Source organism: Camelus bactrianus, chromosome 15 (assembly GCF_048773025.1).
Source record: "Camelus bactrianus isolate YW-2024 breed Bactrian camel chromosome 15, ASM4877302v1, whole genome shotgun sequence".
NCBI lineage: Eukaryota > Metazoa > Chordata > Mammalia > Artiodactyla > Camelidae > Camelus > Camelus bactrianus.
In genome coordinates this window covers 67629670-67650645 of record NC_133553.1, presented here as the reverse complement: position 1 = coordinate 67650645, position 20976 = coordinate 67629670, and the positions used below count along the sequence as shown (strand labels likewise).

The 20976-nt window shown below is 47.3% G+C and overlaps 1 protein-coding gene and 1 long non-coding RNA gene across 10 annotated transcripts in view; one reads left to right on the top strand and one right to left on the bottom strand.

Annotated features, from left to right (window-relative positions):
- TET3 (tet methylcytosine dioxygenase 3) overlaps window positions 1–20976 on the top strand; it is a 100744-nt gene that overhangs the window by 18561 nt on the left and 61207 nt on the right. The window lies entirely within an intron of this gene.
- LOC123616137 (uncharacterized) lies at window positions 15398–19370 on the bottom strand. 2 transcript variants are annotated; one of them, XR_012499022.1, is made up of 4 exons: window positions 19229–19370; window positions 17264–17977; window positions 16675–16764; window positions 15398–16502 (listed from the first exon to the last, which is right to left on the bottom strand). It is a non-coding gene; the product is annotated as an uncharacterized LOC123616137 (long non-coding RNA). The 2 variants fall into 2 exon arrangements; XR_006723992.2 differs by having other exon boundaries at window positions 17264–17660.

Below are 20976 nucleotides of genomic sequence, written 5' to 3'. Positions count from 1 at the left end.
CTGGCCCTGTCGTCCTGCTGGAAGCTCCCCGCCCAGCACCTCCACCCTTAGCGTCGTGGGCATGAGGTAGGGCTGCTTGAAAAACCAGAGGATGCCCTTCAAACACGCCTTCCTCCTTCCCGCTTCTCAGAGTGGGGCCTGTGCTGGCTGTGCTTTTAAAGCTCTGAGGTTGTGTCTCTGCTTGTTGTTATTGTTGGGTTGTCTGTCAGAAAATCATAGCTTCCTCTTGGCTCAGCTTGGGCACTGCCAGCAAGCAGTCGGATCTGAGTCCCCTGTTCTGGTTGCCACCTTTCTCCGCACATAGTTTTCTTAGGTGGCCACTTGGGTATGGTGGCCCACGTACCCCGGGTGAAGCAGTTTTGCCAAGTCCCCTTCCATCAGGAGGTTGTGGTGAAGGCAGATGAGGCCAGGAGTCTGGGACACAGGACAAGGGGGTCTCCCAGTCTGTGTTCCTGCGGGATGAGCACAGGATTGCAGGATGGGTAAGCCCCCTGGGTGAACGGTATCCAGCAGCCAGTGGAGACGTGCTCATTACTGTGTGCTGAGTCCTGCCGGGCTTTCAAGAATATCTATAATGTCAAGCGTGCGTAGTGCCTAGCCCGGGCATGGAGTTGAGCTTGGTGGACACAAGGTGTCATTCGGCTGTCTAGTGTGTTACATGTGTACCCATGATACCCCAAGGAACATGCCATACCACACACTGTCACCACCACCTCCGTCTTGGCAGCCTGGACAGGAGTGCGTGCCCAGTGCTGAGGGCACCAGGCTGCCCTGCTCTTGGGCTCCCACGCTCTGCCCCATGGGAACCCTCCGCTGGCTGAGGATGTCTGGAAACTATTTTGGAACTGTGCCCAGGATCTCCGCCTTCTGCCTCTCCTTTGGACCACTGCAGAAATGCTCCTTGGTCAAGGATCTGTGGTCCTCAACTTTCCACACACCACGGGTCACTCCGCTCCTTCTTTACCCCTCTCTAGCCCTTTGTGAGGGTCTAGCAGGAACTCTTTTCTCTCTAAGGTACATTTACAAGCAGTAGTGAACTTGGGGAGCTATGGAAGCAGGTGAGCATGCCAAGCTAGAATGGGAGAGAAACCAACCCAGAGGATTGCAGAGTTGAATTTGAGGATGGAGAAAGACGGCTTCCCCATGCATAATAAGGGCTGGAGTTACAGTCCCAGAGCTCAGCTCTACCTTGTTGGTGACCCAGGCATTTCTGAGTGTCATGGGAGAGGGAGAGGACTTTGCAAGGCAGACAGACAGGTGAGTGGGAGGGAGAGCACTCCTGCCTACCGTGGTGCAGGGCCCTGGAGCCACCTGCAGGGGTCACTGTGATGGCTCCTTAGCCCCCTTGCTGGGTTGGCTGAGGAGGGGCCTGGGTGCCGGGCTCACTCCAGCTGTAGATGGATGTTTCTGCTAGAACTGGTCTTTGTGGTCTTGCCAAGTCCCCTCTCATGCCCCTGAGGCTGCAGCAAACAGTTTGGCTGCCTAGGAGTGGGGGCAGGGAGCGTGGGGAGGGGCTTTGGCTGGGCTCAGCTTTTGGGTCTTCCCCTCACTGACCTCTGAGCCTCCTTCCTTCTGGCATCTGGAAGTCAGCTGAGGACTCCCCCTTGTTACCAGCATGTAAGGGGCAGACCAAGCCCCTCGCTCCCAGCTGGCCCTGCCTCTCTACATCTGCTTTCATGAGGAGGAGATAGCTTCCTTGTGGGTTGGTTTAGGAAGCCTTTGGGCAAACGGGGCACAGGGATGGCTGAGACAGTTAGAATCTATAGATTGTCATGCTGTCTAGAACTATGACCCTGTCCGCATTCACTTTATCTCCCCTTCTTCCTCCCTGTGTCTTTCCCCGTTTACTGAGTGTTTGCCATGTTCTGGGTACCGTACGAGGTCCTGAGAGATAAGAGAAATCATTATTATTTGATATTCACAGTATCACTGGAAGTAAGAGACACGGACTAAATTTCCTAAAACCGTGACTCTGAGTGGGAGAACCAGCACTGGCAATCTTTTTTTTTTTTTTTTTTTTTTTTTTACTTTAAATACAGTGAATGCTTTTGATCTGTGCGTTTGGGATTGTGAACTTGCACGCGGCAGACCAGCCCCTCGCTCCAAGCTGGCCCTGCCGCTTTACGTCTGCTTTCATCATGGGCTCAGTGGACCTCAAGGGACTTTGAAGGAAGAATCAACATGCCAACCTTGTTTGTAATAAGTTAGCCTTTCTGGGATCTGGCAGTGACAGATCAGGGTAGTGGGGTCAGAAATGGACTCACTGGGATGATAGCTTAGTTTTGAAAGGAGGATGTTGGCTTTAGATGTGCTGGGTTTGAGATACAGATAAAGCTGGAAGGAAATGCTGTGCCTGGACAGTTTGCCTTGAACGTGAAATTGTCTTCTACTCATTCGAAGTGTGTGGGTCCTGCGGCCCTTACTGCTTCAGGGGCTCCGGCGAGACTGCTGGCTGGGAAGAGGAGGGTGAGAAGTGTGGCCGTCCCGTTTCTTTTTCTCTCTCATCCCAGCTCTCCTATCCTCAGGTTCTGTCATTTGCCATGGGGCAGTCACTTAGTGTCCCTGGGCTTCAGTTTCTTCTGTAAAATGAAAAGGTTGCCTCCAAATTTAGTTTTTCTCAAACTAAAAGGGGAGAAGGATCAGTTTTCTTACTCTTCAAAATATCACAGACCAAAACAGGTCTTGCTTTGTACAACTAGTTGGCAGCTCGAGCCGTGCGTGGCTCCCCTTGGGAGCTGAACACCATCCAGACCAATCTGTGCGCCATTGGATGAGGTGGTCCCGCCAGCGCGCACTTGGATGTGGCGGCAGGTTCAACTCGCCGTGCCGGTTTCTAAAGGCTCACTCTTAGCTCCTGAGTTTCTGTTGTGGGGAACTGGTGATAAACAGTTTATGGGCCCTTCCGTGATCAGCGTTACTTTAGAACTTTGCTTCTGGGAGAGCAGAGGGTCTCTGTTTTGACCTCTCTCTTACATACACTCCATCTTGGGGGCAAAGCCACCACTGAAAGAGTAGAGACCTTGCTGGCCCAGAATTCTGTCTGGAGTGCCTCAAAAATTTTTACTTGCATCTCAGCTTCTGTAGATAAGGTTGCTTCCTGCCTGCCCTTTTATCACTGCAAGTTTCAGATTCTGATGGTGGACTGTCAGAACCTGTGGGGAAGGACCGTGTGCGCGTGTGCGCTGCATGACTTAGAGAAAAGGTGAGGCTCAGGCCGGCTCCCCTGTAGTTGCCGGAGTGGACTTGGTCCCTGCCGGACACTCACGCTTCATTGCCTCAGGCCAGGGCACCTGGACTTCCGAGTGTTATCCATGCCGTGACTCTCGAAAACAGAGGTGGCCGTTTTCCTCTGAGGGCTGATCACGAACTCTGCCCTGATTTCTGTAAGGACAGACATCCCAGTATTTTTGATAGCATGAGCTGGGGAATCTCCCTCCTGTTTTGTCTCACCCCTCTACACACACTCTGCAAAGGTTTTTTTCTTTTGTTTTGTTTGGGATCTTTGGTATTTTCATTTAAGATGCTAAAGTTTAGACAAAAAAGGAAAAATACTCATTTCCTTCTACCCTGGCCGCCTCATCCTGGAGGAGCGTAGGGAAGGGCTAAGGTTTGCAGGTAACACTGGCGGGCCACGGAAGTGTTCCTTAGGAGGCAACATTCCAAGGACAGTGAGATTAGGACCTGAGCGCATGCTGGTTACCTCTGTGGCCTGGAACGCCTGTGTCTTTGGTGCTTAAGTAATTGGATTTCCTAATCCCACCTCCAAGCATTTTTCATGTGTAATCCTAACCTTACGGGCTTTGCAAGGGAAACAAAGACACTGAAAGGGCTTGCAGCTTATCCCTGACAGTGAGCTCCTGAGCTCCCTGCCCTGTTGCGGAGTTTCTTGCTTTGCCGCTGCAGCAACTACACACCCCCACCAACATCCCTTTCCCCAGGAGTCCGCTCCTTCAGCCTGCGGGCCTTGGTTCCCGGCCCTGCTTAACAGATGGAGTTTACAGTAGGAGCTGTTTCCTGCTGGCCCACCTTCCTGTACCTTAGGGGAGGGTTGCATCTCTGATTCCTGCTGGCTGTTGTGCAAAAGGTCGAAGAGCCAGGGAGGCTGGTAACTCCTGACCGAGGTAGAGACCCTGAAAGGGGTTCAGGCTGACAGCCCTATCTGAATCCCCAGACAGACACCTTCTGCTGCACCTTCCCCACTGAGTGCGACCCCTGGGCCAACTCATTTCTCTGTTGGCTTGAACAAGTTCTGTCTGGGTAAAGAGGGTGCCCCCTGACTGTACCAGGCTCTGCTGGACCCCGGGAGGGGACACGTGCCTTCCCAGTTGCCATCATTGTTGCTCTGCACCTGAGCTCTAGTGGGGGAACACAGAAAGGGATTTTCAGTGGCGTGCTGAAGGTGTGTGCCCAAGAGATGTCCAGCAGTTTTTCCTGGCATGGCAGGTCCCTTCCTCTTCTCCCGCTGTGCTTCCATCCTGAGGCACTCCTCATGGCCTCGGCCCACCCCCACTCTCACCCCTCATGCTTTGAGCTCAGCCCTAAGTTCTGGACTGAGCAGAGTGCGGGCCTCTGAGGGCACTGCTATTTCTGTAGGGCGTGGGCAAAGGATTCCTTCTATCAGAATTATCTAGGAGCGTGTAAAGTCTATAGGGTGGCAAGGCCAAGATAGCCATCTGTTGGGGTCACACTTGTGGGTTCCTGTTGTATAATTAGGTAGGGTGGACGCAGGATGAGTTGGTGTGGGGGCCCCGAGGGTAGTGTTGGAACCTCTCGGCAGGTGGGCCGTGTCATGTCCCCTTTTCCCGTCTCTTGTCCCTGAGCCAGGTCCTACCTGACGGTTGAGCTACACCCTGACCTCTACCCTGTGGCCCTTCTTCCCATGGTTATTTCTCCTCGGTTTCCTGTTTTCCAGCTGTGGGTTCCCAGTGGTGTCATTTGGACCCTGGATAGTAGTTAGGGCCTCGCTCTGGGATTGTGTGGTTGGAACGGTGTATGTCTTGGGGCTGTATTGACAAGTGGTTCAGAGCGGTCTCAACACCCAGCTGGGAACCAGAAGCCCCATCCCCCTTACTTTCCAGAGGCTGTCTCCTCCGTGTGTGGGGCATCGCTACACCTTGGGGCTCTGCTGAGGTCTGGGCACGCGGGATGCAGAGGAAGACCTGCGTGGGTGGCAGGGATCTTCCGCCCTGAGCAGTTGCTCCCACCCTGCAGCCTCCATCAGGATTCAGCTGGCCTTCACCTTGCCTAGAGAGCTTCCAGTGACCAGTCCCTGTGGCTCAACTAGTTTAGTGGTTCTCAGTCTCGCTGCTTATTAGAATCATCTGCAGGACTTTTAAAAAAGAAACTATCAATGTCTGGGCCCCAGCGCCAGAGACTCTTATGTAATTTGTCTGGGGTACAACGGGGACCCCAGCATTTTTCAAAGCTCCCCAGGTGACTTGAATGTGCACTCACGGTTGAGAGCCACCACCCTCATCTGTTTTGGTTTTCCTCGTGTCTCCTATATCTGTGGGTTGTCCTGGAATATTTTTTTTTTCATCTATTGATAATTTTAGTGATCATCTTTCCAGACTCTGTATTTATTAAGACAATGAGACATGTTAGACAAAACACTGGATTGAGTGTTCTCTTCCATGAAACTGATCCCTAACTTCATATTTATTGTAACCAGAATTTGAGGGAAATTCTGTAGCTGATGGCAGAAACCAAGGGTTCTCCTCTCAGCTTTTAATTTTGTAAAAACTTGTTACAAAGTGTGGCACACACACAAAAAAGCACATAATGTGTGCAGCTTGGTGAGTTTCACAAAGTAAGCTCACCTGTGTAACCACCACCTGGATCAAGAAATGGGTACCGTCGCCCCATTCCCATTGTTCAGAATTTCTATGGCATTTGGCAAAGTCAGGCGAGGCTGTGCTCAGTATAGCAGTGTGTGCTGGAGTTGGGTCTGGAGGGCTTTAGCTGGTCCTCTGCCAGGAACACCTTTACATGCCCGAGTGGGTTTCACGGTAACGGGGCACAGGGCAAAGGAGTCCTGCAAGCCCCTGCCTGGCCCTCTTGTCTGTTGCCTTTACTTCCTTTTCCACTTTGGCCTTTGGGCTTGCGAGTCCTCAGTCTTGACTGAATCCAAACCTCTGTATCATTTTTTGACTTTTTATTCTTTTTTTTTTTTTGATTGTACAGGTAATACATGTTCTTTGGAAAAATTAGAAGAAGGAAAGAATTTTCCTGTAATTTCACAACCCAGTTAACCACTTTTAACTGGAGCATCCCTCTAGACTTGATTCTGTGCACACCACACGCTTGTTTTGTGCTGCTTGTGAAAATGGAGTCGTGCCGCGTGACAGCCTGCTTGACCCTGTTTAACAACCAGCTGTAATACTGCTGTTGAGCATTTACCGCGTGTGGGGCTCATGGGGCAAAGTTTTACTAGTTCTCTCTCTCTTAGTTCTCATGACAACTCCAAGGCAGATAGTGGTAGCCCCACCTTTCAGATAAAAAAACCTGAGATTCAGGATAGTAGTGTGACCAAGGGCTGGTGGTTCACAAGGGGAGGAGCTGGATTTGAGGCCAGGATGTATCTGGTTAACATGGTGTGAAGAGGAGAGGGTAGATCTTCGCCTGAATTGTGTTAATACATTTCTTAATACTGAACTATTTTTGTGTTCCTTGAATATACCGTTGTTGGTGTTGGGGAGTTTCTTTTTAACATGTTTTCATTTGATTTATTAATGTGGGAGTTTTGCATCTGTATTTGTGAGTGAGGTTGACTTACAATTTTCCTTTTGTGTTTTCATCATCAGTTGGTTTTAGAGTAATAGTAACTTCATACTATGCATTGTGAAATTTTATTCTTTATGCTCTGGAGCAATTTAAATACAGTTTAGTCATTTCATTCCTTAAGGATTTGGGGGAAAAAAACTGGCAAAGCCTTCTGAGCCTGGTACCTTTTTTGAAGGATGGGTCTTTGCAGCTTTTGGATTTTTTCCTCCTGTGGCTATTGCTATAGAACATTTACTGTGTTTTTTCCATGAGAGTGATCTGTTTTCAAATTTATTATCATAATGCACATACAGTTATTGCTTTTTGGTTCCCTCAGTATCTGTGATTTTTTTCTTTCACTTAATTTCTACTGTTGTATGTTAATTTTTTCTTTTCCTTCCTTACCTTTGCCAGTTTGATGTAATAAAAAAGCACATAGATTTCAGTTGTGCTTTCTGTTTGCTAAAGCATTAATTTCTCCTTTAGTTTTAATTCATTTTTTTCCCTTAAGTTTATTTGGTATGTGCTTTTTCTGAATTCTCAGTTGAATCCTTAGGACACTCTACTTTTTCTCTTTCTACTTTTTCCTTCTTTGATCACAAACACATTTTAAAATATGACCTTTTCTCTACGTTCTGCTGTAGCCTCATTCTCCAGGTTTTGATGTTACGTGTGTGCTGGAGCTCTTGGGTGTGCCAAGTCCTGGCGTGGCCTGACTCCACTTCCTCCCTGCGTGTGGAAGAGTGGCGAGGTCAGACAGTGCCGTGCTCGCTTACTCCTGGGGGCTTTTTGTCCAAGCCCCTTGGTAGAGACCTAGAAATGGCTTACCAGCTTGGCAACCAGGACCTGTGGAAAACTTTTTTTTTAACCTAAGCAAAATTGGTTTAATTTGCTAGGACTAGAGCATATCCTAAGCCCAAATGGGAGTTTTAGTAGTATTTCGAAAAGCCTCACACATTAACACCATAGGAAATGAAGCTAGAAACTAAGGTTGGTGGGGGGAGAGGGAAAAGAAATACTCGACCCAGAGCTCATGGCCTAGCTGAGCTGGCCGAGGCTGCAGGTTCGAGTCTTGCTCCTTGCTCCTTTCATGCCCCTCTAGAAGCCATGGCCCAGCTGGTGTCTCTGAGGCCGCGTGTAACGTGCTAAGATGGAAAGGACAGCAGAAGACGAGTGAGGCGTCCAAACTGCCGGGAAAGACAGTGTTAGCATCTCTTCCTGTGCACCACTGAAAACCTATTTCCATGTTCCTCCTAGAGCTCAGGGTGCCAACAACAGTGACCCCAATTGAGAGGGCAGTCGCCCCTCTCTGGGTCCCACAGGGCCTGGTAGGTGGGGGAGGCCTCTGCACCCAGCCCAAACTTGTTCAAGCCAGCAGAGAAGGACTTGGCCCAAGACTGCCTTTTTATTGATTCATAAAAGTTCTTAATATGTTATCAGTATTAACCTCTATTATAGTTTGAAAAAAATTTTGGCCTCTCCTTTGTCTTTCATTGTGTCTATCAAATGGAAGTTTTATTTTTTTACGATCAGAATTCATCAGTATTTTTGTACCCCAGTTTTTACATTATGGTATAGTTGTATATATTTAGATCTCTCTAAGCTGAGATTTATTTTTGTATATGGTATCAGATAGGGGTTGAATTTTTCCCAGATAGAAAGCCTGTTGTCTCCAGTCTGTTTATTAAATATTTATTGTTTCTCAAATGGTTTATAATTCTACCTTAAGCATCCCGTAAATACTCGTATGTTCATGGGCGAATGTTTCAGGGCCTTTTCAGTTCCGTTGAATTATTTGTCTGATTCTGTGTCAGTATTTCATTGTTCTAATTACTGCAGTTTTTATATAACAGTTTGGTTTAAACAAAAACTCATTTTTTCCACAACATTTCTTTGGCTTTTCTTTTGCATTTCCTTTCCCAAATAAGCTTATAAACAACTTGTCAAGGTCTATGGAAAATGCTGGGATTTTTCAGTTGGGATCACAAAGGATTTATAGATTATTTGGGGGAGAATGGACAGCTTTATAATGAGTTTCCCGTCCAGGGAATGGGAAGTATGTTTCTATTTATTCCTGTCCTTTTGTGTGTCCATCAAAGGTTTAAAGTTTTCTTCATGTGGGTCTTCACCCTTTTCTCGTTAAGTTTGTTCCTAGGGCACCTGGGCTCTGCTGCTGTTGCTGTGGATCAGGTCTTCCCGTTACACTTTGTAACCTGTCACGGCAGGTGCATGAGAAATGCTCTGGTTCTTGTCAGCCGCTGTCTGACGCCCGGGCAGCCCCTCGTTCTTACACGCTGGCTGTACCTCTCCAGCGACACTTCAGTCTTCAGCGCTTGGTATGAGTTCCTAGTGGTGAGGTGCTCATCTGACTCAGTTTTGAGGTTGGCAGGGTGTAGCTCAAGTGTTAGAGCACATGCTTAGCATACACAGGGTCCTGGGTCCAATCCCTGCTGCCTCCTCTAGAAATAAATAAATAAGTAAACCTCATCTTACTCAGTTTCGTTCCCCAGTACCTGGCACAAAGCCTCGCATGCAGTAAATCCTTTTCATAAATGCTGTGGAATCAAACTGATGCGCAGGACAGTGAACTTCAGCCCCTCAGAGTGTGACAGCCTAGGCCAACGTGGGGAGCAGGATCTAAAGCAGCCCTGGCGCCAAGCCTGGACGCTGTGAGCCGGGCAACAGGTGGGGCACCTGCCCTGCTCCCACAGTTAAGAGACGGTCCTGGGCCATGTTCCCACAGGCAGATAGCAGGGAGGAGCCTCTGAACCCACAGCTCGTAATTACCCTGAGGCTGACAGCCCACTGGTCGTTAACCCTCATTAGCGCTAATAGGAAGAGCTGCGTTCTTGGTTCCCAGACACCTGCAGGTAGCCTAAAACACACACGTATCTGCAGCTGCTCTTTGGGGGGGAGGATTCATCACGGCTGGAAGCAGAGCGTGTAAGGCCACAGGTGAAACTGACCCCACGGCTGTGCGCCTGGTCTCCTTTCTCGAAGGTAGTATCTGTCTTCTCTGTACTGTTCTCTTCCAGAGTCCATGGCCACCCCCCACCCGCCACCCAGGTGATTTCTTGGCGAAGTTTATTCCTGTGAAAGGGCTAATCCTCCTCATTGTGTTTGCATTTTAAGCTTTTACTTGTTGTTGGGGAATGAAAGACACCTTTTCTTGATGGAGCTGTCCAGTGCAAGCCACTCTGCCTTGCTCCCCTTCTGGTCTTCCCTTAACTGCAGGTCCCTGATCTCTGCTGCCTAGGAAGGCTGGATCCACCAGGACCAATGAACAAGGGACCCCTTATCCCGAGGGGGGGTTGGCTACAGACCTAGAGACCTAAGGATTGCTGCCTCTTGGCCTGTGTAAAAAGAAGGTGGGGGGGTTGGATAAACTTGGCTTGTGCAGGTAAAAGAAATAGCAGTTAGAGGTGGGCTGTGAGCTGCTTCCCAGTCACTCTGTGACGCTGTGCATCTGGTTCACTGTGTCACCGTGTTGCGTCTGATTGCAGCAGGAATGGTTCTCATTTAGCCTGTGGTCTGTGCTTGCCCTCGCCTTCAGTGCTCAGGGCACAGAAGAGATAGAAACACCTTCTCTGGCTCCTCTGCTAGTTCATTTAAATCCCCTGGGAAACAGTGGAACCAGGGTACACCCAAGAGGTCGAGGAGGTCCGTGTCTTCCTTCCTCTCCCAGTGCCCACCTAGGGTGGGCGAGCAGCCCCGGGAGTTGGGAGGTCGCCATGGGTCCCTGCCTGGGCTGTCCTCAGGATGTCCTCAGGCTCCTCGTGGCAGCCACGGCTCTATCTCTGCCAGCTCTGGAGGAGCTGCCTTCTCAGGGTGCTGAGCAGAAACCCTTGACAGATGGGCCTCCGTGAACCCGTGGAGTTGTTCCAAGCGCCTTCTCGCAGAGCAGAGTGCTTTCTGGCAGTGAGGCTGCGATGCTGGGCTGCTCGGGCTTTGGCTCACCTGTTGGAGAAAGTCTTTTCCTAGCCCTCCCCCAACTCCCCACCCCTCTTGTCACCTCTTTCAAGAGAATGGGCACTGACCACTGACAGGAACCTGCATGTGCACGTGGTGGGTGGAAAGAGACTGCTGTTCCCTGTTCACCCAGTTTCTGAACTAGCCAGGACTTCCCCCTTTTTCTGCACTCACCCTCACTCCCATAGGGTTATTGGAGGGGGAGTTCTCAAAGGGTAGTTCAAAGACCAGCTGTGTTTGAATCCCCTCCGTAGACCCCAGGATTGCTATTTGGAGGTGGGACCTGGGACTCTGGGGCTAGCTTCCAATGGGTGATTGCTCTTCTCACAGGAGTTTGAGAACTGCTGGTCTGTGCAGTAATGTAAAGGGGGCTGTTTATTTGGGGCTCCCAGTGCTTGAGGACTGAAAAGACATATCTTTAAGTGCTGTGATGGTTTGTGAAAAGGTCAAGCATTATGCAAACACGTAGGGAAAACCAAGAGAGACTAAGTGTAAAAGCTATTAAATTTCAAATAAGATCAAACTCTAGGAAAGAGTTAACTTTTTTGTTATTATTACAAAGAATGCCAATTCACTGTAGAAAAATCAGGAAGTTCAGGTAAGCAAATAGAGAAAATAAAACATCTGTAATTTTACCACTCAGAGATAGCGCTTGTTAATATCTTTATAGCTTTTACCATTTTATAACCTTTTAATAACAATCATCTTTTTAAAAATTTAAATGTCTTCATTGCTTTTTAATCCCTGATTACGAAAATGTTTATTATAAGCTAATTTTAATTGGTATAAAATTGGTATAAAATGTTTTGATTTGCACAGTTTTTATTACTGTATTTAGTTGTGATCTATACTTTGTGACTATGTTTCGTTTTGTCTATCTTTGTGTGTTTTTTTAATGAATTCATAAGAGAACTTTATATATTAGTGGTATTACTGCTTTATCATACCTTGGCAAATATTACAAATGTCTTTTAATTTTTTTTGCAAGTCTATTCCTGTAATCTTTATTTTATTCCATTAATATATGTCTGTCCTCATCCCAGAACCACAGTCGTTTTTTCTTTTTTTAAATTGAAGTGTAGTTGATTTGCAGTGTGAGTTTCAGGTGTACAGCAGAGAGATTTAGTTGTTCATATACTTACGTGTATTTTTTTCAGATTCTTTTCCATTATGTGTTATTACAAGAAATTGAATATAGTTCCCTGTGCTATACAGTAGGTCCTTGTTGTTTATTTTATATATAGTAATGTGTATCTGCTAATCCCAAACTCCTAATTTATCCCTCCCCTGCCCTTTCCCCTTTGGTAACTATAGTTTGTTTTCTATGTCCATGAGTGTATTTTTGGTTTGTAAATAAGATTTGTATCACCTTCTTTTTTAGATTCTACATATAAGTGACATCATATGATACTTGTCTTTCTCTGACTTACTTCACTTAGTATGATAATCTCTAGGTCCATCGTGTCTTTGTACATCTCTTTTTTTTTAATTATTTATTTATTTACTTATTTTTTTGTTGGGGGAGGTAATTAGGTTTATGTATCTATTTATTTAGAGGAGGTCCTGAGGATTGAACCCAGGACCTTGTGGATGCCAAGCAAGCATTCTACCTCTTGAGCTATACCCTCCCCCACCTTTGTACATTTCTGATATTTGTTTATGTTTCCTTTTTAAAATGATCAGCCTCGCCAGAAGTTTACGTATCTTACTGGCCTTTGGAGAGCTAATTCTTAGATACATTATAGATACGACTGCATTTTGTTTTCTCATCAGCTGTTTCTGTCTTTATCTCTGCTAATTCCCTCTTCTTGTCTTTTATTTAGATTTTATTTTCTAGCTTCTTGGATTGAAACCTTTATTTTCTTTCTTACTTAACAAAAGTATTTATAGAAGCATGATATTTTCTGTTAATAGCTATTGTTTTCATTGGTACTCATTAATCTTCAAATCTGTTAATTATGACTTTTTTACTCACAGAAACAACTGTTTTTATACTCATCAGATTACACATTAATGATGTTTAAAGTATGTACTCACCATAAGAAGTACAGCTAGCATAAACAGATTGGAAAGAAACATCATTGTGATTTTCACTTTTTCTCCCCTTGCCCCTGGCGTTATTTAGGAGGCTTACTTAGGACCTGCAGATGTGTTCCTTTTGGTCAGAGAGGGCTATGCTGCCTGTCAGCGCGGGCTGTGGTCCTGTGCTCCACGTGGGCCTGCGTGTTCTGTTGGAGCCGGTGCATGTGTGTCGTGCGGAAGCTTCGGGTTAGCCCTCTGCGGGCTGCTCTCTGTGTGTGGAGGGAGGGGGTCTGGGAGAGGGTGGGGGCGCCTGTTCTGAGTCTCCTGCTCCTCCAGACAGCCAGCCCGACACTGCCCGGGTATCCCCTTTCTTACTTGCTTTCTGCTCTGCGGTTCCCATCCATTGCCTGGGGTGGTGACTGGGGCTCACTGTCCCTCAGCGGTGGGGAGAGCTGAGGTCTGGAGCGAGGGGGACCTAGGGCCGAGGCCCTGAGTTCTCGAGCCCTCCTGCTGCCGAGCAGCCGGGCTCGCCGGTTTCCTGTTCCTGGTCTGTAAATCGAGGATGATGTTACCTTTTCACAGAAACTAGAAGAGTCTTGCAGATCATCTAATAACACAACTTTTCTAAAAAATATTTTTATTTTGGCGCAATTTCAGAGTTTCAGAAAAGTTGCAAGAATAAGTACAAAGAATTCTCTTCGCTCAGACTCCCCAAATGTTAACATGTTGCTACATTTGCCTTACTCTTTTCTCTCTTTCTCTGTAATTTTTATTTGAACCATTTGAAAGTAAGTAGCAAATGTGACACATTTTACTTCTAAATACTTGAGTGTGGAGTTTCTAAAATCACATAAATAACCACAGTGCAGTGACCAAAATCAGGAAATTAACATGGATGCAACACTAGTTACTGACTTAATCTACAGACCTTGTGAGCACTAATAACATGAATCTACAGACCTTATTCAAATTTTGCCAATTGACACAACCTCTTTTGTAGGAGAAAAACCTCTAGATCACCTGTATTCGTTGGTCAGGTTTTTTTAGTCTTTAATCTGGAGCAGATCCTCAGTTTTTCCTGACATTAAAAAAGAAATTATTTTGAGCAGGTGAGGAATAGTGAGACCCAGATAGATAAAGTGACTTGTCCAGTACAAGTCTTAGAAGAGCTGGGACTGGGAATCTGGTCCCTCTGCTCAGGTGCTCTCCTGGTCACATGCTCCTCCAGCTCCCAGTGAACACTTAGCTCCTGGGTCTTTATCATCAGCCAGCTCCTCAGGCAGAGAGGTGGGGCAGGGCCCAGTTCTCCAGGGAACTCCTCCTGTTTCCCTTTGCCCCTCTGTCCGCAGTGCCAGGCCGCAGCACCCCTCCCCTAGCTGGTTTGGCGTCAGCCAGGGATCAAGGCCAGAGCTGGTGGGAGAGAGGGACTTTAAAACTGGTCCAGCCAGCATCACCTCGGGGCAAGTTACTTAACCACCTGGGCTTCAGTTTTCTCTTGCGTAAAGTAAAGGGTTATGAGGCTGGAGAAATTAAAGCTCTTAGAACATGCCTGAAACGTAGAAAGCATTATATATATTAGCATTTCTCCAGCCTCTGAGTCAAGTAGGAAAAAAATAGGGGCAAATATCTGAATAACTCACACTAAAACACTCTGATAACTGAAGCCAAATAAAAATATGCTCCTGTTTCTAACCAAACAAAAGAGCTGGTCTAGCCACTGCCACTCCCTCTTGAGACCGGCCTTGGGTAGGGCGTGGCTGGTGCTTTCTGCAGAATGACACCTCGGGTTGGGGGTGTGGGAATTCACTCCTCTTGGCCACTTCGGGGTTAGTGGCCTGCCAAAGTGGGAGCCTTGGCTATGTCCCAAGGCCGAGGCCGGGCCAGAGCTGGTGGGTCCCCTGCCCACCTGCCCCCGTCCTTGGGTGGAGGCTGTGCAGTGGTCATTTGCATTACAAGGGGGACACGTCACAGGTAACTGACTGTGAGGTTCTCTCGCAGCCCCTCTTACACTGTGGGTATTAAACACTTGATTCTTGTTTTTTTCGACAAAATTTAACTTTTTAAGGGCATGCTAATTGCTTAATACACATTCTTGATCTTATTTGTTTTTATTTCACTGACTCTTGCGAACTCCCCTCTCCAACTTTTTTCTTTTAAATAATAAGGATCTTCTGAACCAGCCTACATTTCATGGGTTTATGTCAGTGGTTCTCAGTTTTGGGGACCCCAGCATGCACTGTCAGAGCTCATGGCCACACCCGCTTGCCTCTCCTCTCGGCAGTGACAACCCTGCTCTCCTAAGGGGTCCTTCCCTTCAAAACTTGGCAGTGGATGGGGGGGGGGGATGGTCTCCCCCTCTTGGCCACCACCACCTTCTCTGAGATGAGGCCTCCCTTGTTTTCACTTTCACTTGTAACCCAGTGAGGAAGTAAAAGGAGTCATCAGTGCTTGTGTGAGGGATGTACAAAGAAGAGTGTTTTCATGTTCCTGTCGTTCCTCTGTCCCTTTCTCTCCTTCGGGGAGAGGGTCACCAGCTCAGCCCTTCCCTCCTGGAGCAAATGTTCATTTTCTGCTGTTGTTTTAAAGCTTTTTATAGAGATAGAAACGAAAGTTTTCTCTAAAGGTTTTTTTTTTCAATTACAGTTTTATTGAGATATAATTTACATAACATACAATTTCTCCAATTTCTCCACTTAAAGTGTACAATTCAGTGGTTTTAGTATATTCACAGAGTTGTCCAGTCATCACCACTGTCTATTTAAGAATATTTCCATCACCCTGAAAAGAAACTCTACCCACTAGCTTTCACTCCCTTTTTACTTCCTCCACTCCCCTCAGTCTTAGGCAACCACTAATGTTTTTGTCTCTATGGATTTGCCTGCTCTGGACATTTCACATAAATAGAGTCATATAATATGTGGCCTTTCGTGTCTGGCTTCTCTCACTGAACATAATGTTTTCAGGGTTTATCCGTGTTGTAGCATGTGTCAGTATTTCGTTCCTTTTAATGGCTGCATAATATTTCTCTGTAAAGGCAGACTAGAGACGTTCCTCCTAAGTTGTCACCCAGATGAGATGGAACCCTCGTGCTCATGTGAGTGAAATCCTGCCTGTTGGTTATCAAGGTGGTTACCTGCAGCCTGTGGGGCTGGGAGAGTCCATCCCTTCAGCCGACCAGAGTCCTGGCTTAGTGCCAAGTTTTCCATCCCCACCCTTGGAGGAATCACAAGCCTGGACAGAGGTGACACGAAGAGGGAAAAAACTACCCTACAGTTACTGCGTGTCTTGAGAACCTAGCAAAACGTGAGAGTGCTAGACCTTCAACCTCGGGGGCCGTACATATGCGCAGATGCATACCAGGGACCGTGGAAAGCTTTGGAAGAAATGAAATTTTGAAGTAGGGTTAACACTATAGGAAAATACTTGTGATACAGCAAGAGGAGAAATTATTATTTAAAAAAAACGAATATACTCAGCGACCCCAATTTTGTAAATTAAGTGCATGTTGCGTAGGGGAAAGGAACTGTCATCCTTCCCGGGTGTAAACTGCGGTCATCTCGGGGAAGTGGGAGTTTCTTGTTTTCACCTCGTCATCCTCTGCTTTGCATGACAGACCTTCCTGTTCCTCCATCTCTGCATCTTCCTCATTGCTGCATCTTCTGCTGAAACTGTTCTTTACCTTCCTTGTCATTCTCTTCTTAATGACCTTCCTGTATTCTCTTGGGTCATCCACCAGGGTTCCCCCGGCTCTATAATGAGTATGCCTTTGATATTCTATCAGTAATTACACAAAGGGCATCTTCACTTAGAGATAAGCTTACAGTTAATATCAGTTTTCATTGCATACTCAAAGCCGAAGTACAGATTTATGCTGTCACACACATTTTAGAGATAGTGGTACACTGCCCTAAAGGAACGTACCTTTGAATGGGACGCAAGACAAATCCAAACTTCTAAAAAGTCTCTGTCCATGAGGCAGGGACTGCTTCCTCACTGCTGTGTCCCCAGTGCCTGAAATGACACTCACATAGTAAATGCTCAATACGTATTTGTTGGGGGGGGGGGAAATAAATGAATACATAATTATATATATGCAAATATAAAAGGTATGGTTGTTAAAATGTGCTGATAGCATCCATAGGTGAAGCTCCATAATTCTTTGGGGCTGCTACAGCTATTTTCACTTATTTAAAGAACTACCTTCCCTCTTTTATGATTTGCATGCATATGGTACGTAGTTGTAATCATAAATTCATGCAGTATGGTATTCCCCAACTTTTACTTCCCACTTTACCCAGTTTTTTTCCTTGGTGTTCATAATCTAAGGGTCTTGATGACTCTAATATCCCACTGAATTGTATCGTAATTTACTAAGCTGCTCCCCTCACCCTGAGTTCTCAGTTTTCGCTATTGTGTAGAAAAGATTTTCTGAAGTGCAGGTTTATAAACCTAAATTCCTAGGAGTGGCACTGTCAGATGAAAGGGTCTTTTTTGCCCTTGACACACTTACCTATTTGTTTACCTGCGTGTTTACTGTTATCACTTAAACCAGAAGAGAAGACTGAAGTAGCGAATTAGAAGGCGCCCTGGCCTGGGAGCTGGGAGCTGGGGTTCCCGCAGGGCTCAGTGTGTTGACTGATCTCCAGCTTGGTGTGCTGGGGTGAAAGCTGGGCTGGCCGGTCAGGGCGCCTCCTCCAGCTGTCCCTGTGAGAGGTAAGTGACAGGAAACGGAGAGAAGGCAGATCTGCAATACTGTGCAGAGGAGCGGTTGACAGGACCAGGATCTGCTTGCACATGGAAACATGAAGAGGAGGGCGTCAAAGCTGACGGAAGGTGTGAGCCAGGATACTCAGGAGAATGGCTCTTCATGTGGCTTTTGAAAAAAGGAACGTCCAGAGGAGGAGTTGCTGGAAAAGGAGGACAGGTGCCGAGTTAGGTTTTAAGTGTGTTGGATTGAAGTCGCATCCAAGTAGAAACATTTGTGCTAGTTGGAGAGCAGGCTGGGAGCTTGTGGTACAGTCCAGGAGAAAGGACGCTTTTGGGTTATTCGTGCCAGCTGAGCAGTGGAGCCTTGGGGTAGGTGAGGTTTCCAGGAGAGCTGAGAGGGTGAGGTTGGAAGGGTGGAGAGCAGCTCTGTGGAGGGGACGGAGGAGGACCAGGATCCAGCAGCATCACCAAAATCGAGGGAGGGAGGTGTGGGGATGGGCGGCAGAGTAGGGGTCTCCTGCAGGGAGGGAGGAGGATTCTCACTGCCTTTGTCCTCACCCCTGACCCCAGGGAGGAGAAATGGCTGAGGAGGGATCAAGGCTCCTGTTCCCTTTTTTTCCAACACTGAGGGCAGGACTTTCAGATGAACGTGTACAAGAGCCCAAATTACTGGCATCTTTCAGTTAATCGGGGCTAACAGATCTGCAGCGACTGCAGATACTGAGACTTCGCGCTGAGATGCACGGTGTGATTTTCCCAGGGAGTTAGGCTGTTTTCACTCCCCAGTTTCCCGCCTTGTGGACACCACCAGACTTCCCTAAATGTCAGCTTCCCCCTTTTTCCATTTCCTAGCCCACTGTGTGAAGTCGGTCTTATGACTGATGGGTGGAGGCCCTCTGCCAAAAACTACTTTTCCTCCAGCTTTTTGGGTAGTGGCTTAATGATACATTTCTTTGAATGAAAAAAACTTAAGTCCTCTCGAGTCTTTGAAAAAGGAATGGATGGGGGCAAACTCACTTAACAGGGCTTCAAGTAAGAGGCTGAAATCCATAGTTATTGGGACTCTCCTGCACATGTGGGATCTCATTGTCTGAAAGACTAGAACCCTGGCAACTAGGAGGCCATGGGCATCCACTGCCTGCTCCGATGTTAGACTTGGCCTTTGCCACTCACCAGTTCTGAACCTTTGGAGTATGTTAGTTAACCTCTCTGTGCCTCATTTGTTCATCCACTAAAATGGATATTGGGTTGTTGGAAGGCTGGAAGAGGTTGTTTAAAGATGAAAGCACTTTTTTAATCCAGAGGTTAGCACTCAGCACCCAAAACTGTTAGCTGCTGTCTCATCACCATGTACCCTAGTGCTGGTGCTTTTGACCCACTGCACTGCCAGTAGGTTTTGTGGAGTTTGGGGCACCTTTGGGGAAAGTGCATGGGGCTCTTAGTCAAGGATTGGCTCTCTGTCAATGGTCTGTGGTGTTGGCCAAGTTTCTTATTTCCTTCACTTTTTAAACTTTGGGGGTAGGAGGTGGGTGGTGAGAACTGGGTGTGAGCAGCTGGGTGGGTGGAGCTATGGGCTGGCCCGGCCTGGCTGGGGATTGATGGGGGCCCTTCTGGCCGTGGGGCCGTGGGACGTGCACTGCGTGGCTTGGGCCATGGCCCCAGTGGCTGTGGGGCTGAGTGTGGGGTGTGCTCTGTGTGTGTGTGTGTGTGTGTTGGGGGGGAAGGGCTCTCTTGCTGTCTGGCTGAGGAGCCGCCTCTGCGTCCTGACCTGGTTCTCGCGTGCTGGCGGCCTCCGAGGCAGCTGCTGCTCCTTTCGGCAGGCCTCAGATGTGGTCGGCTCCATTTCCTCCCGCTGGCCTCTGGCCGGGCCGCCGCGGCGGCTGGAGGCCCGCGCTCGCCCTGGGGCTGGCTCCGCCCCGCCCCGCCCCGCCCCGCCCCGCCCCGCCCCGCCCCGCCCCGCCGCGCTGGCTCCGCCCCTGGCCCCGCCTCACCCCTGCCGCTCCCGGGAGGGGAGGGGGTAGGAAGTAGCGGCTGGGGGAGGGTGCTGCCGGGCCAAGTCGCGGTGCTGTGCTCGGGGCTTATGGTCCCGAGCACAGCACAGCGAGTTACAGGGAACTTAAGACTCAGCACCCCACCTCAATCTGACCCCGTCTCCCCCGCTCCCCACCCCTCTGTAGAGTACTGCCCATCTTTTAGGATTTTTCTTACTTTGTGTATGTGTGATGTGTGTGTGATGTAAAACAACTCTCTAGCAACAGAAATAGCAAGAAAATTCACCCATGAGTTCCTCTCCCTGAGGCCCCCCTCCGGTCTTTGCCCAGAGACATGTGTAGTTTGTGCAAAGTTTCAGGTGTATTGTAGGTCCTCTGTTCTTAAACTTACCCCCCTAAATAAAAATGAAATACGCACAATAAATTCTGGAGACCCAGCAAGAAAATATACGCATTCTTTGCCACCCAGAGATGAGCACTGTTAACATTTCTGCATGTTTCCCCTTGGTGTTTTGTGTGTATGCACGGATGTTCATTGTTAATGGAACTGTATTCTTAAAGTGGGCAAAATTTTGAATGCTATTTTTTTCTACTTCAAATAGTGTAAACGCTACCCTGTCATGAATATCCTCAGAAAGTATCTCTTAGTATAAGTACATTCTTGAGTTTCATTTTTTCACTGAAGACATTTCCCTGTGTTTTTCTATGTTCTATTCTTTATCGTTTTCAGCAGTAATATATCTACTGATAGAATATTACATTTTACAATTTTTCTTACGTATTGTTTGAAACATGTGCTTAACATAAACAGAGAAAGCATAATCATAAGCAAACGTGAGCTCCCTCCCTACATTAAGCACTAGACTATCGCTGACGTTGCTGAAACTCCCTGGGTGCCCCCTAAGCTCATCCCCTTTCTTCACGTCCCGAGGCAAGTGATTCCTTGACTTTTGTGTTTTTCATTCCCTTGCTTTTTAAAAGTTTTAATTTCATATGTTTACATTCTTATACATTCACATACGCTTTTTTTGTTTGAGCTGTAGAGCTGGTAGACTATATGCAGTCTTTCCAGGTTTGCTTTTTTTTAACTTGATGTTGTTTCTGAGACTCATTCATGTTCCTGTGGTTCATTCATTTGCACTGCTGTGTAATATTCCATCGTCCATTCTGTGGATGGTGGGCACTTAGACTATTTCCACAGTTTGGTTTTTGTAAGTAATGCTGCTGTGAACGCTTGTGTACACACCTCCGGATGGGCATGAGCTGAGTTTCTTGAGGAGCGGAATTACAGGGTCATAGGGTATGTGCACGTTTAACATTGAAAGATGGCACCACAGACCTTTCCAAAATAGTTGTCCTGTTTTGTCCTCTGCCAGTGATGTATGAGAAAGAAGTTCCTGCTAAATTCCACCAGCACTTGGTACCTAACTAAAATACCCTTTCCTGGGGCTTTCTATGGACCTGGTACATAGTTGTGTTTTTCACATGTTAAGTTGTTTAATCCTCTTCACAACCCTGTGCATTT